This window comes from Schistocerca piceifrons, chromosome 6, assembly GCF_021461385.2.
Source record: "Schistocerca piceifrons isolate TAMUIC-IGC-003096 chromosome 6, iqSchPice1.1, whole genome shotgun sequence".
Taxonomy (NCBI): domain Eukaryota; kingdom Metazoa; phylum Arthropoda; class Insecta; order Orthoptera; family Acrididae; genus Schistocerca; species Schistocerca piceifrons.
In genome coordinates, this window is record NC_060143.1 from 516121954 (window position 1) to 516138834 (window position 16881).

General features: G+C 44.4%; 1 non-coding gene across 1 annotated transcript; it reads left to right on the forward strand.

Annotated features, from left to right (window-relative positions):
* Positions 1 to 12775: 12775 nt before the first annotated feature.
* On the forward strand, positions 12776 to 12859 carry Trnas-gga. The gene is given in 2 exon segments: positions 12776 to 12815; positions 12825 to 12859. It is a non-coding gene; the product is annotated as a tRNA-Ser (tRNA).
* Positions 12860 to 16881: the final 4022 nt, after the last annotated feature.

Genomic DNA, 16881 nt, shown 5'->3' on the forward strand with positions numbered 1-16881 from the left:
ACCGCAGAGGGTGTGTTTGGTCCGCGAGAGCTATTTTATTTCACTCAAGTCCGCCAGTAAACCGGTGAGGACTTCCCTATCCGCCACCTGGGACGCGACACGTAGGAGTATCACCTCTCCTCCTACTATGACAGCATAGTAGGTTCGTGGCATTCTACATTAATTATCTTTTGTGTTGCGATTTTTTTTCTACATTAATTATCTTTTGTGTTGCGATTTTTTCTCGTCAGTGTAATTTCGAAATTATTTCGCAAGAAATTTAGTTCCGACTTGTCGAATTAGATGAGTACTTAATGTCGCAGATGTCAAGGATTTCACACTCACCGAAATAATTTCTAAAGGATTTCGTACAGCTTTGGGTCGTCAACAACGTCTGTTCATTCAGACAAGCATGTAAACATTTCCTTGTTTTATGAGTACTATTCTGTTCGAAAAGTATAGTACATTAGTTTGCCTTAAATCTTCACCCTTATTTACGTGTGTTTTATTCGTATATGTGATTATTTTTGACATTCTTCCGACAAGGCATAATAACCTACACATTTGTACACAACCCTCGCTCTCTTGTTGTTAAAGCTCCCTTCATTGAAATTCAATGTCCCTGGTTTGTGAAACTCATACTATAATACACTCTCACCTATTTACAGCATTTTGTAACCAAAAAATATCAATATACGTTGCTACTCGCCAAGCTTCACTTGTACCCTCTGAACGTGTTTCCCCTCTTTCCTTGACTCAAGTGTCGACAACTGAACATTTTCTTAAAAGTTGTTAAGTAAACTTCATTTTGACCAATTTTTTAATTATTTTATACGTTACAAGACGCCTTTGTTATCTGTCAATGTTAACAACAAATTTCCTTCCGTGTGGTTTCATTCACTGATATACATTTATTATTGGTGTAAGTATTACCTGCTCGCTACACTGCTTCAGTGAATCTGTTTGTTCTCATTATTTTCTACGCTTGTGCAGATATGAGAGTGTCCTGTGTATTTTCTGGGGATTTTCCGAAGCCTTCGAATATGAGCCTAGAAAGAAGATAAAAGAAATAAATGAGAGGAGCAACTCCATTTACTATCGGCGGAAGCCGCTTTCACTGGGTTATTACCGAATATTATGATGAAGCAGTCTTCTGGGGCATTGTACCTCCATAATCCTTCGCTGCAGAGCCGATCAGAAAATTGCATCTCAAAGTTCGTTGTGCTTCTGAGCCCACTCGGCAGTTATAACGCATAGCGAGGTGTAGATACTCAATTGTTGATGTTTATTCACTACCGGCCTACTGTTATTGCTGAATACGTGTTTTTGCACGGAAGTTTATTAGACTCTGTGTCACGGCGACATACGTTTGTCAAATTATCTGTGTCCTGTACATATTTATTGAAACATTTGCAAAGATGGTAACTGTAAGGAACACGTCATCGAATTAACGGTAGACAAGTTTTGCAGTTGCTCTTTTATATTTTGCTTTGGAATTTGCAAACTAATCCCATTCCTAACTTTTTTCTAAATTTCCACGAATGCACGTTCCAAGAATAACTTGGTATCAAAGTAGTACAAGATTAATCATATGAAATGATGCTATGAAGCATAATTAAAATATCCAGTGTATAGAGCGATTTTTATTTTTTTATTCAGTCGGAATTATGTTGTCTTCAACTGTCACTTTCCAGTTGTTGCGTAGCAGGACCATTACATTCATCCTTAACCGTCAATGACTACAGATAAATCAAATATCAAGAGAAGCATAAAAGAAAAAGTATTCCTCCTCCTTTTTCAGGAACGAGATGCTTTATAGGTGCTTTATCAGATTTTCTGCTTGTTTCTAACTGAACCATAAACAAAGTTACAAAGAAAGGACATAGAATAAAATGCAATAAAGGTTTAACAGGTTTTACTTTTGATACTGTAAACTCGGTAACTTAAATTAAAAAAGAAATTATTGATTTTATGCTGGAAACAATAGAGTTATTCCGTATTGTTTCTAGGGTTAGTGAGATAAATCTGACGTATACAGGCATTATACGTAATATATAGCACATAAAGGGGCATACTGCTATAATAAAAATTTTTTTATCCCTTAGACAATGATTTTAAATATCTGACAGCCAACAAAGTAAAATTTGAAAACAAAGAGAAAAAAATCCTCCTTGACAAATTCCTCCATTGCGTAGCATAATTTCTATTACTGTAATGTGTTAGAGGTGGTGTGTAGGATTTATTAACTCACATTTACACATTTACAAAAAATTTAAAAAGTTAAATAAAACGTTACAGCCGGCCGGAGTGGCCGTGTGGTTCTAGGCGGTACATTCTGGAGCCGAGCGACCGCTACGATCGCAGGTTAGAATCCTGCCTCGGGCATGGATGTGTGTGATGTCCTTAGGTTAGATAGGTTTAATTAATCCTAAGTTCTAGGCGACTGATGACCTCAGAAGTTAAGTCGCATAGTGCTCAGTACTATTTGAACCAACTGAAAAAGTTACAAGTGTTGAGCATATAGTCGTATTTACAAATTAATTTGGGATAGGAACGTAAAATAACTCGTTCCACTTCATTACGATTTGTCGTGCAAATTTATGCACCCTGCACACGAAACTAACTCACTAAGGAACTAACTGACTAACAAAACTAACTGAGAAGATAACGTTTCGCTAGGCCTGTTTTCCCCTTTTACTTCTGAAGCGGGGGAAAATAATGTTAATTACCACGTTTCTACAGCATCTAACTTGTTCCAAGTCTATTCACAAGAAATGTTGTTGATCGTTACATCTGTACAGGATCTAGCTTATTCAAAGTCTATTCTTACAGTATAAATACGGCTTTTTCTTTCAAGTGCAAAGACGAGTAAACTTTGTGGCTGCTCCAACATGCGAGCGCGATACCTATAGCTGCCCTTTTGAGAAACAGCAGTCTTTTATATTCACTCCACACAAGTGAAATGTTTGGCCTTGTCCTTTGTTGGAAGTCATACTGTACGCCAATCTCCCCGGAAATTCGACCCTTTTGAATCTAAATCATAAAGTAGGTGAACTGAATGAAATTATTGGAATGAATACTAACTTCCGATTAATATTTCCTCTTCTATAATGTTGTTTAAAAGCTATTCTGCGAGGACGTACCAGTAACTCTGAATAAACTTACGAATTTTGTTGGTAAATTTCCGTTTCCGTCTTGTTTTATCATTGTATCAATGGACTCAGATATTTTTTCTCCCTCTTTTGTCGCTGATCAGTTTGCCAAAATACTTCATTATCAAAGATTTTTGAAGTTATGTTGGGACGAGTGCGATCGTGTTTAATATTATAAGAAAAGAGTTCATCAAGATGGCAACAAAGGAGTTCACCAAGCTCGCAGTCCGCCCACCGGTAGCTGAATGGTCAGGGCGACAGAACGTCAATCCTAAGGGCTCGGGTCCAATTCCCGGCTGGGTCGGAGATTTTCTCCGCTGAGAGACTGGGTGTTGTGTTGTCGCCGGCCGGAGTGGCCCAGCGGTTCTAGGAAATACAGTCTGGAACCGCGCGACTGCTAGGTCGCAGGTTCGAATCCTGCCTCGTTCATAGATGTGTGTGATGTCCTTAGGTTAGTTAGGTTTAAGTAGTTATAAGTTCTAGGGGACTGATGACCAAAGAAGTGAAAACCCATAGTACTCAGAGGCATTTTTTTGTTGTGTTGTCTTAATCATCATAATTTCATCCCTTAAGACGCGCAAGTCGCCGCAGTGACGACAACGGTCTACTCGACGGGAAGTCCAAGTCACTTGACATTTCCATCAAGATCGCAACAAATGTTTATTTATCATTGATGGCCATTATTTATTGCTGGAACTGTTGGCTCACACAGTCATTCTGGTCCGCCTGTCTTGTCTACGTTCTACAACTCATCGGTTTAGATGACTTTGAGGAATAATTATCCGTACCATACGTTATTGCCCAAGTTGTATTTGGAAACACCCGAGAACTGAATGACATTTGGAAACACTCATTAACATTCAGCAAGATTCGTAATAGCACAGCAACGTTATACGAAAGTCTAGAATTCTTCCTTTGGAAAATTCGTTGATGGGAGGAAATAAGTGACGCCCTGGACATCACCACGTTGTGATGGCGAACACTTCATTCTTTTCTCCACAACCTCCATTGCTGTCACCGTGCAACCAAACCAGTGGACATCCGGGAACCAAGCCGGCCAAAGTGGCCGTGCGGTTAAAGGCGCTGCAGTATGGAACCGCAAGACCGCTACGGTCGCAGGTTCGAATCCTGCCTCGGGCATGGATGTTTGTGATGTCCTTAGGTTAGTTAGGTTTAAGTAGTTCTAAGTTCTAGGGGACTAATGACCTCAGCAGTTGAGTCCCATAGTGCTCAGAGCCATTTGAACCATTTGAACCGGGAACCAAGGGCAGCACCAGACACAGGTACCACAGACCAGTGGTGGGTAGTTTTGGACGTATCATTAACTTTTATACATACATATTTGATCATTTGGTACGTCTAAGATTTATATCTGCTTCTTGCAGTTAACGTCCACCTAACCCTCTAATTTCATGATTTTTACGACTTTAATATTATTTGGCAAGGGAACCCACATTCTTGTAAAGCTTTGCCGACGGTTTTAAGGATCCCACTCCATGCAGCAGTATTCTTAAAGAGGACGGACAAGCGTAATGTAGGCAATCTCTTTAGTAAGTCTGTTACATTTTTTAACACAAAGAAAGAAAATATGTTATGTGGACATGTGTCCGGAAACGCTTACTTTCCATGTTAGAGGTCATTTTATTACTTCTCTTCAAATCGCATTAATCATGGAATGTAAACACGCAGCAACAGAACATACCAGCGTGACTTCAAACACTTTGTCACAGGAAATGTTCAAAATGTCCTCCGTTGGCGAGGATACATGCATCCACCCTCCGTCGCATGGAATCCCCGATGCGCTGATGCAGCCCTGGAGAATGGCGTATTGTATCATAGCCATCCACAATACGAGAACGAAGAGTCTCTACATTTGGTACCGGGGTTGCGTAGACAAGAGCTTTCAAATGCCCCCATAAATGAAAGTCAAGAGGGTTGAGGTCAGGAGAGCGTGGAGGCCATGGAATTGGTCCACCTCTACCAATCCATCAGTCACCTAATCTGTTGTTCAGAAGCGTAAGAACACTTCGACTAAAATGTGCAGGAGCTCCATCGTGCATGAACCACATGTTGTGTCGTACTTGTGAAGGCACAAGTTCTAGCACCACAGGTAGAGTATCCCGTATGAAATCATGGCAGTGCATCGAGGAAGAACAGTACATACTGACAAAACTAAAATAAGCTCTAACACGGAAATTAAGCGTTTCCGGACACATGTCCACATAACATCTTTTCTTTATTTGTGCGTGAGGAATGTTTCCTGAAAGTTTGGAGGTACCTTGTTGTAACACCGTGTATAGTGCATCTCATAATCAGAATGTAAAGATCACGGTCATCTTATCGTCATTCACTGCAATTGGTAGAGTCTTATATCTAGCAATCCGCTTTTCTGGTATTGGATTGCATCATTATTGACGATAAATTTTTGACCATTCCGACTCGTAAGGAAAAGACATGATGTTGGCAGACTCTTGTTTCGTAATCTTTGCTGAACACCGGTAACTTTCGGTCCTTCCGAGTCAAAGGCAGTGTGAATCTCACAAGGCGGAAACATTCACTAAGGAAAGTAATCTACATCTACATGTACATGGATAATCTTCAAATTACATTTAAGTGCGTGGCAGAGGGTTCATCCCCGTTCTTAACGGGGTACGACAGATTAAAATTGAACTGATCAAACATGTTCCGTCATATCTTGTCATCGGCGGATGTAGGGCGATCGTTATGTATGACGGTCAGCCACGCACTTGCTCTGGTTGTGGCCAAGTAGGGCACGTCCGGTCGGATTGTCTCCGACGACGGCTTACTCAAATCCCGACAGGTGAATCTATGACTCCTTCTACGGTGACGACCCTTCCTCTGAATTACGCCGAAGTTACACGGGCAGCAACCTTTTCTGATGCTGACGACATTAGTCCGATAGCCGCCCCCGATGGCGAGACCAAAATGGCTTCTGCAGTACAGGATCCGGCCTCTACAACGGCGCCCCCACCTGAAGATAATCACCAACCGACCTTGCAAGAAGGCGTGGATGCCAGAATGGACATTGACCCACGGGTTGTGCCGACAGCGGCTTTTCTTCCAGACACCGGAGCAGCTGACGACATCCACCCACATTCAGATACTGAAACACACGTCCGTAAACAGCGTTCACCGCGAAAACACAAGAGACGGCGGCGTGCTCCATCGGACGAGTGTTTGCAGCGATCGTCTGACATGGACTGTGGAAATTCCGACGACGGTACCGGCGGTACGGAGGCCGCTGTAACTTCAAACTCAACAGATCGCCGTGGTGACGGCTTCAGCCCCTCCGACCCCACAGAACAGCAGGATCACAAGCAGACAGCCGCTGCCGATTCCCAGCCAGCAGAGCCGATGGAGTCAGCGCCGAGTGCCGCAGCAGCCACTAACAGCCACCAACAGCCGATGGTCTTTCATGGCGACTGGGCGGACGACTGTGAGGAACACTCCACGCCCATCGTGTCGGACGACACGGGGGGAAATTTAGCCCACCAGTGTTGATCCTTTCCCGCCGTCAGTTACAGTGACGAGACAGCCTTACAAGGGTATTGATGGCCAACACGGATGCTGTGGATAGACCTCAAACTTATCGCGTTGCAACTATAAACATCAACACTATACGGACGCGCGCTAAGTTATCCTTGCTTCTGGATATGTTGAACTCTGCTTCCATCGACATAGCCCTTCTCCAGGAAGTGTACATCGACGACTTCCCAGGCATGTACGGTTACGATGCTTGCGTCCCTCCAGCTTCCCCAACAGGCAGCGGTGTCGCTGTACTTCAAGGGATAGTGGCGGACGATATCCTGTTTCCGCCTGGGGCAAGAGGAATGGCACTCTGTACTGGGTGTCCGCCTTACCAATATCTACGCACCTTCCGGGACGGACAAACGTCGCGAACGTTCACAATTCTTTACGGAAGACGTCGCCCCGCTCTTCCAAGGCCGCCACGACCATCTGGTGTTTGGAGGTGACTACAATTGCGTACTGGAGCCCAGAGATCAGCTCCCACGACATAATCCGTGCCCGGAACTCGAGGCGCTAATTCGGGACCTGCAGATGGTGGACACTTGGGAACATCTTCACGGCCACCGACCGGGATTCACGCACTTCACGAGTCACTCTTCCAGTCGTATCGATCGGATTTATGTCTCACGCTCTCTCGCCGCTGGCACACAGGATGCGGAACTGTGGCCTGCAGCATTCTCGGACCACTCAGCTTACATTTGTGCCGTCACCCTGCGGCGGCAACAAGTGTGGAGAAGCCGCAGCCCGTGGAAATTAAATATCGCTCACCTGTCGTACCCGGATTGCCGCCAAGCCGTTGAGGATACGTGGCATTCGTATGAAAATCGCCTCCGTGCATATCCCACAACGATCCGCTGGTGGTTGGACAGCGCCAAACCGGCATTGAGCGAACGTTGATAACCTACGGTAGTGACCACGCTACTTGGCGAAGACGTACACTCGACTTTTACTTCCGGGTCCTGCGCGACTGCGATGCTATGGCGCCGTCTCCCGAACGACAAACGGTGATCCACCGTGCTAAGGCTCAGATCCTCGCTCATATGCGACGCCACCTAGAGGGGGTAGTCATCCGCTCGAGGACGCAGGATCGGATACCGAGCGAACGCCCGTCAATGTTCCACGTTCTTCGTGAACGTAAACGAAGCCAACGAGCGCTGATACGCTTCATCGACACGGAGGACGGTCATCGCCTCACCACGCAACAAGACATAAACACAGCGTTCTACAATCATTATTCCCAACTCTGTTCCGCTCAGACCCCTGATCCGACAGCACTGGAGGACGTCTCTCAGACGATTTACGGCACCGTCACCCCGACAATGGAAGCGGCCTTGATGGAAGAAATTACAAAAGAAGAAGTGATCGACGCCATTAGAAAAGGAGCTGTTAACAAGTCTACGGGTCCTGATGGCCTCCCCTTGGAATTTTACCGGACTTTTCAATATTTATTAGCCTCCCGATGTCGCGAACTCCTATCCCCGGACGTGCCGCTCCCTGCGGCCCTTGTGGAAGGGATGATTATTCCTATTCACAAACCGTCCGGTGGCTCACGACTGCAGGACTACCGCCCGTTGACGCTATTGAACTGCGACTTTAAGATCTTTTCTCGACTGTTGGCGGCGCGGATACGCCAGACCCTACGAAATGTTATCTCACCCGATCAAACGTCATTAGGAGGCGACAATAATATTCAAACAGCACTCAGTGAATATCGTGACTTGATCTCACTGGCGAGGGCATGTCGTCTGAAGGGTGCACTGGCGGCAATCGATTTTAGTCAAGCTTCCGACCGAGTGGACCACGACTATTTGGAAGCGGTCCTCCAACATATGCGGTACCCACAGCCATTCGTCACTGTCGTCATGCGACTACTCCGTGGCGCGACATCCAAGGTGATCGTCAACGGCCGACCTTCCCAGCCCCTCACCATTTCTCGATCGATACGCCAAGGCTGCCCTCTGTCCACTTTACTTTACGCTGTGGCCATGGAACCTCTCCTCTGCGGCCTGCGCCAACGACTAACGGGTATGACGTTACGAGGCCACACTTTCCGGTGTAAAGCGTACGCTGACGACCTGGTGATTGTCATCCGCAAAGGTGGCGACACCGCTAGCGCACTAAATTGGATAACGATATATGGAATGGTCACTGGTAGTCGTATCAACGTCGCAAAACCGGTGGCGATGAACATCGAGGTCGGATTGTCTGAGAACAGTGTCACCCCCTTACAGCTCAGAGATAGTTTGAAATGTCTCGGCATTGATTTTACAGACGATATACGACGGACCGCTGCTCACAACTTTCGAAGGCTTTTACGGAATGTTCGGACTGGAATTGCCAACAACCGCCTACGAGCCCTGGACATCGTCCAACGGACCCAGTATGTTAACACACATTTAGCGTCACGCATTCCGCACATCGCCCAGATATTACCTATACCGGTGATGTTAGCTCGCCGTATACTTGCGGCTTTTGGGTCCTTCGCGAGTTCAGGAATGCTTTTCAAGATCAAATATGAGACTCTCACCCTTCCCCCGGATCGGGAAGGGCTTGGCCTTTATCACGTTCATGACAGAGCGGTCGCCCTATTTGTGAGCACATTAGTCAAACTGTGGCACCGCCGTCCGGACAGTCTGACGAGTTTGTTAATAGAAGAACTAACACCGCCCTCATTGTTGCCACCTGTGCCGACAAACCACGTCCCCTCCTCGCTCTTCTACATCGGTGTCTTTTACCTCGAACTCAGTTATGTTTGACTTGCCTTACCAGCGACTCAACTGGCGACGGCAAAGACGGTTTATCGGGTCCTGCAATGTGGACGACCCGATAACGTCGTGGAGAGGAAGCACCCGAACGTCAACTAGCGAGTAGTGTGGAGGACAATTCACCACGTAACACTGGACACTGACGTCACGGCGATGTGGTATACCATTGTCAACGGTAAGCAGGTGACCAGATCAAGGCTACATGCGATCCACATGGTAGACTCACCCACGTGCACGAGCTGTGGCGTTCAAGACAACGATGAACACCGTCTTAGCTGTGGCGAGTCTCCGGCAGTGTGGCACTTAGTGAGGCAAATGTCAGCATACTTCCTTCGAGTGACGCCGAATCATATCGACACCAAGACTATCTTATTCCTGGATGAAACGTATTACCCACGCACTAAAACTAATGCAATGACGTGGCTTCGTGGACATGCAGTGCATTATTTGTTTCAAGACTGCACTAAGGACACTTTGGACTTTTGGAACTATTTGCAGGAACGACTTTGCAAGATCCTCCGTAACCCAAAGTATCGACAATATTTTTCCAATTTTTTGTGAAGTGCGTTCCACGACCCTCCACGTAGCTGGAACATCACGGGTAAGAGAAGCTAAAATTACAATACGGTGATAGAACACTACACGGTACAACGTGGGATCTACTTTCATCATTACGAGAAGTCATACCTGGATGATACAGCAGATGGAGAGTTTCGTTGCGAACCCTCACACTCTGTAACAGTATTTGCCCTATTTCCTCTTTTTGTCCCCGGTGCGAAAAGGTCTTCGCAGTTTTAGTTTTCCCATCCGGTGCAAGATGTAGCACTGGTTAATGGTGGTATGGATTCCACCCTTCAGTTTTGTTTCATGGTTTCCTTCGCCCCGCACTTTGCTCTATTTCTTTATGCCTTTTTCTACAACTATTAGCATGGTTTTTAGTTATGTGCGTCCCCAACTCGATGCAAAGAGTGTACTTACTAGTTTTCAGTTCCTTACTGTTAAAAAAATAAAAAATAAAAAGAAATCTAAGAAATGAAAAAAAAATTAAAAAACATTAAAATTAATAAACGAATAAATAAAATTTTAAAAAAATCACAATAATACACCAACTGCATCCTTTGTACCACTTCACATCCCCAGGATGGGAGGGGGGAGACATTACGGACAGGCCTCGGGTCGCGACCCCTGCCCACCTTGCCTCCGCCAGCCCACTACCTGAAACATCTCCCAAAAAATAAAAAAAATAAAAAATAAAAAATAACAAAAAATATAAAAAACAAAACAAAAAAAGGGGTAGTGTCTTTGATTCATAATCAAAACGTCTTCAGTCCCGGGTTCGATCCCCGCCGCTGCCTAAATTTTGATAAATAATCAGCATTGGCCGCCGAAGACTTCCGGCATAAGAAGTCAGCCTCAATCTGCCAACGGCCTTGTCAAGAGGGCGGAGGAGCGGATAGAGGTTCAGGGCACTCTCTTGTCCTAGGGGTGGGAAATTGCCCCTAAAGGCGGAAGAATCAGCAGAGATCAACGACATGAGGATGCAGAAGGCAATGGAGACCACTGCATTAAAGACACGTAACGTGTATCCACAGGACATGTGGCCTGTAATTGAAGAAGTGTCATGATGATCTCTCCATTGGCAAAAGATTCCGGAATAGTCCCCCATTCGGATCTCAGGGAGGGGACTGCCAAGGAGGAGGTTACCATGAGAAAAAGATTGAATAATCAACGAAAGGATAACGTTCTACGAGTCGGGGCGTGGAATGTCAGAAGCTTGAACGTGGTAGGGAAACTAGAAAATCTGAAAAGGGAAATGCAAAGGCTCCATCTAGATATAGTAGGGGTCAGTGAAGTGGAAGGAAGACAAAGATTTCTGGTCAGATGAGTATCGGGTAATATCAACAGCAGCAGAAAATGGTATAACAGGTGTAGGATTCGTTATGAATAGGAACGTAGGGCAGAGGGTGTGTTACTGTGAACAGTTCAGTGACCAGGTTGTTCTAATCAGAATCGACAGCAGACCAACACCGACAACGACAGTTCAGGTATACATGCCGACGTCGCAAGCTGAAGATGAACAGATAGAGAAAGTGTATGAGGATATTGAAAGGATAATGCAGTATGTAAAGGGGGACGAAAATATAATAGTCATGGGCGACTGGAATGCAGTTGTAGGGGAAGGAGTAGAAGAAAAGGTTACAGGAGAATATGGGCTTGGGACAAGGAATGAAAGAGGAGAAAGACTAATTGAGTTCTGTAACAAGTTTCAGCTAGTAATAGAGAATACCCTGTTCAAGAATCACGAGAGGAGGAGGTATACTTGGAAAAGGCCGGGAGTTACGGGAAGATTTCAATTATATTACATCATGGTTAGACAGAGATTCCGAAATCAGATACTGGATTGTAAGGCGTACCCAGCAGCAGATATAGACTCAGATCACAATATAGTAGTGATGAAGAGTAGGCTGAAGTTCAAGACATTAGTCAGGAAGAATCAATACGCAAAGAAGTGGGATACGGAAGTACTAAGGAATGACGAGATACGTTTGAAGTTCCCTAGCGCTATAGATACAGCTATAAGGAATAGCGCAGTAGGCAGTACAGTTGAAGAGGAATGGACATCTCTAAAAAGGGCCATCACAGAAGTTGGGAAGGAAAACATAGGTACAAAGAAGATAGCTGCGAAGAAACCATGGGTAACAGAAGAAATACTTCAGTTGATTGTTGATAGGAGGAAGTACAAACATGTTCCGGGAAAATCAGGAATACAGAAATACAAGTCGCTGAGGAATGAAATAAATAGGAAGTGCAGGGAAGCTAACACAAAATGGTTGCAGGAAAAATGTGAAGACATCGAGAAAGATATGATTGTCGGAAGGACAGACTCAGCATACAGGAAAGTCAAAACAACCTTTGGTGACATTAAAAGCAACGGTGGTAACATTAAGAGTGTAACAGGAATTCCACAGTTAAATGCAGAGGAGACAGCAGATAGGTGGAAAGAATACATCGAAAGCCTCTATGAGGGTGAAGATTTGTCTGATGTGATAGAAGAAGAAACAGGAGATTTAGAAGAGATAGGGGATCCAGTATTAGAATCGGAATTTAAAAGAGCTTAGGAGGACTTACGGTCAAATAAGGCAGAAGGGATAGATAACATTCCATCAGAATTTCTAAAATCACTGTGGGAAGTGGCAACAAAACGACTATTCACGTTGGTGTGTAGAATATATGAGTCTGGCGACATACCATCTGCCTTTCGGAAAAGCATCATCCACACAATTCCGAAGACGGCAAGAGCTGACAAGTGCGAGAATTATCGCACGGCCGGCCTGAGTGGCCGAGCGGTTCTAGGCGCTACAGTCTGGAACCGCGCGACCGCTGCGGTCGCAGGTTCGAATCCTGCCTCGGGCATGGATGTGTGTGATGTCCTTAGGTTAGGTAGGTTTAAGTAGTTCTAAGTTCTAGGGGACTGATGACCTCAGAAGTTAAGTCCCATAGTGCTTACAGCCATTTTTTGAATTATCGCACAATCAGCTTAACAGCTCATGCATCGAAGCTGCTTACAAGAATAATATACAGAAGAATGGAAAAGAAAATTGAGAATGCGCTAGGTGACGATAAGTTTGGCTTTAGGAAAAGTAAAGGGACGAGAGAGGCAATTCTGACGTTACGGCTAATAATGGAAGCAAGGCTAAACAAAAATCAGGACACTTTCATAGGATTTGTCGACCTGGAAAAAGCGTTCGACGATATAAAAATGGGCAAGCTGTTCGAGATTCTGAAAAAAGTAGGGGTAAGCTATAGGGAGACACGGGTCATATACAATATGTACAACAACCGAGAGGGAATAATAAGAGTGGATGATCAAGAACGAAGTGCTCGTATTAAGAAGGGTGTAAGACAAGGCTGTATCCTTTCACCCCTACACTTCAATCTGCACATCGACGAAGCAATGATGGAAATAAAAGAAAGGTTCAGGAGTGGAATTAAAATACAAGGTGAAAGGATATCAATGATACGATTCGCTGATGACATTGCTATCCTGAGTGAAAGTGAAGAAGAATTAAATGATCTGCTGAACGGTATGAACAGTCTAACGTGTACACAGTATGGTTTGAGAGTAAATCGGAGAAAGACGAAGGTAACAAGAAGTAGTAGACATGAGAACAGCGAGAAACTTAACATCAGGATCGATGGTCACCAAGTCAATGAAGGAATTCTGCTACCTAGGCAGTAAAATAACCAATGACGGACGGAGCAAGGAGGATATCAAAAGCAGACTCGCTATGGCAAAAAAGGCATTTCTGGCCAAGAGAAGTCTATTAATATCAAATACCGGCCTTAATTTGAGGAAGAAATTTCTGAGGATGTACATCTGGAGTACAGCATTGTATGGTAGTGAAACATGAACTGTGGGAAAACCGGAACAGAAGAGAATCGAAGCATTTGAGATGTGGTGCTATAGACGAATGTTGAAAATTAGGTGGACTGATAAGGCAAGGAATGAGGAGGGTCTACGCAGAATCGGAGAGGAAAGGAATATGTGGAAAACACTGGTAAGGAGAAAGGACATGATGATAGGACATCTGCTAAGACATGAGGGAATGACTTCCATGGTACTAGAGGGAGCTGTAGAGGGCAAAAACTGTAGAGGAAGACAGAGATTGGAATACGTCAAGCAAATAATTTAGGACGTAGGTTGCAAGTGCTACTCTGAGATGAAGAGGTTAGGAAAGGAATTCGTGGCGGGCCGCATCAAACCAGTCAGTAGACTGATGAAAAAAAAAAATGCTGACTGCAACAGTTAATGGCCGCTGGATGGTCACCCATCCAAGTGCCGGCCACGCCCAACAGCACTTAACTTCGTGATCTCGCGGGAACCGGTGTATCCGCTGCGGCAAGGCCGTCGGCTTTTAGGTACTATGCAGACAATAATTTAATGATGTTGCTCATTTATGAGCAATATAGGTGCAGCTGGCAGGTGAAGCGTGTATGCAGCCGTCATCTGCTTATTGCTGCACGTGAACAGCGGGACCAAATATATCGGGAGCTCTGGCGAACTAAGGAAGTAAGAGCGGGCTTATAAATACACCTTGATGTGTCCCTTGTACTCTGAGATGAATCAGTGTAAACTGTTGTTTTGCTAACTAATACAAACTGTTCTACAATGTATATAATTTTGCGGACCACGAAGGCCAATGTCTAGGAGATTTGGGTTGTCTAACGCTTGCAAAAGTAAGAAAATGTCAACAGTCCCATAGGCTCCAGATGCATCCAAGGATAAAACTTTAAGATAACATTTCGATGAAAGATTTTTTTTGTGCATTATCAGAATACTTAAACAGGAAATGGTTTTTCTTCGTTTCCGAAAGCCATACTTCGACAATGAAAAAACTGCATTATCTTCCAAACATTACTCAGAAGCTAACACGAGAGGAGTTCAAATGTCTTTTCTAAGCACGATTGCCGTGGGGCTGGGTGATGTGCACCTGACGTTGTAAGATCTTTACCAGGCTTCAGTATAGGAACGACAATCTGTGTGGGCCGTTCTCGAAGAGTTCCTGGTCTCAAACATGGCATTAAAAACCTGCAACAGAATATCATTTCGTTCCTATAGGTACGTTGAATGTCATACGGTAATTTCTTTGATCAGCTTTAGGTTCCGTTACTAGTATATTTAAGTATCATTCTTGGCTTTTGGATTTTAAACATTAGTAAGTAATTCGCTAGAAGCCTGTGATTCTTCATGAATGCTACTTTCAAACTGTAATGTTTCTCTTCTGCTGGTCGTATTGCAGTGATGTACGTGAAGTCTTAAACCAAATGTCTTACAAACTTCGGCGCAGAGGTTTATTGTTGATACTTCATTTCATGACCAGATACCTGAGAGTTGCTTTTTAGTTGTAATCCTTTCACGGTAATTTTTCGAAGAATATTTCGTTTGGAGTTCAAGGATTCATTTTGCTTTGGCATCGTCTTTCCTATAGCTGGAAACATTTCGCGAGTATTCTTGTGCTTGTTTGGGCTAAATATTTGCCTTGAGCCAGTACGTGTGAATATCAGACTTCCACCATCGCACAACTCGATGTTTAGGATTTCCTGCCACCATCTTCTGACTGATGAAAGCTCACGCGGCAGCACTGATAAGATTTAGTTTCACTGTAGCTACTGTGGTGCCTATCTGACAGATAGAAGCTTTTGGTAACTGGACAAGTTTTCATTCATTACGTTTCATCTCAATTTTGGTTGTGTTTAATATCAATTGGACATGTATGATGTGTGACTGAGCTAAGCTGTTCACGGTAAATACTTTCGTAATCGTTTAAGATATCGTAGTTCTGTTTCCACTAACATCATTGTGAGAAAATTAACGCCGGCCGCAGTGGCCGTGCGGTTCTAGGCGCTGCAGTCTGGAACCGCGAGACCGCTACGGTCGCAGGATCGAATCCTGCCTCGGGCATGGATGTGTGTGATGTCCTTAGGTTAGTTAGGTTTAACTAGTTCTAAGTTCTAGGGGACTAATGACCTCAGAAGTTGAGTCCCATAGTGCTCAGAGCCATTTGAACCATGTTTTGAGAAAATTAATGACTCAAATTCTTTTTTCATAGCAGTATTAACCACAGAAATGTTGCTGTAAACTTTGCTTTTTCCAACAGAATTAGATTAATTTCCGCTGCCATTATCGTACACCTAAAATAAAAGTATTCGACGCGTTTTACTCTTACAAATCCGATTACTAGTTTCGGAATAATTAGGTCTTAGGTTGTATCTGGTTTTAACATGAATCCGATTGCTGACTAATGCGTAAGTTGGTGATCTCATACTCACATAAGGAGGAAATAGTGTTGCACCGCATTGATACCAGTATAAAAGGAGCACAGAGGAAACGTAGCTTTCTACTTGTCCGTGTCTTCCACGTGTGTCGAGTGCTGGTTGCTACGAAAAAATACATGTATTTCACAAACCAAGGAAAACCAGACATGCGACTTCTTTATGGAGGAAAGAAGCAAAACCCCACATTCTGGTTCAGGGGGGCCAGTCTGGAGCCACCGACGATCGTGTCATCCTCTGCCAGTGACATTCAGAAGCGGTATAGAGGGGAATGGCACTGCTCTGCCGGCCGCTGCCGCCTTTCTTGACCTTAATACCCTACTTCCCAGTCAAGTTGCTCTTTAAATGGCATGACGAGGCCGAGCGCACTTCGTTTCAGCCCTCCCACCAAGGAGGTACCGGGAATCGAACTAGACTCCTCCATATAACAGCCAATCACGCTGTCCTCTTTCTTTTCTCTCCATCCTCCTCTACAGCCCCACCTTACGCTCACGAACTTCGCCTTCTTCAGTGTATAATTCTCGAGCCATGAAAATGGTCTTGTTATTTCTGTTCCCTGGTAAGTTCCTTTTTCTCCTTAAGATTGTCAGTTTCTGTTCTTG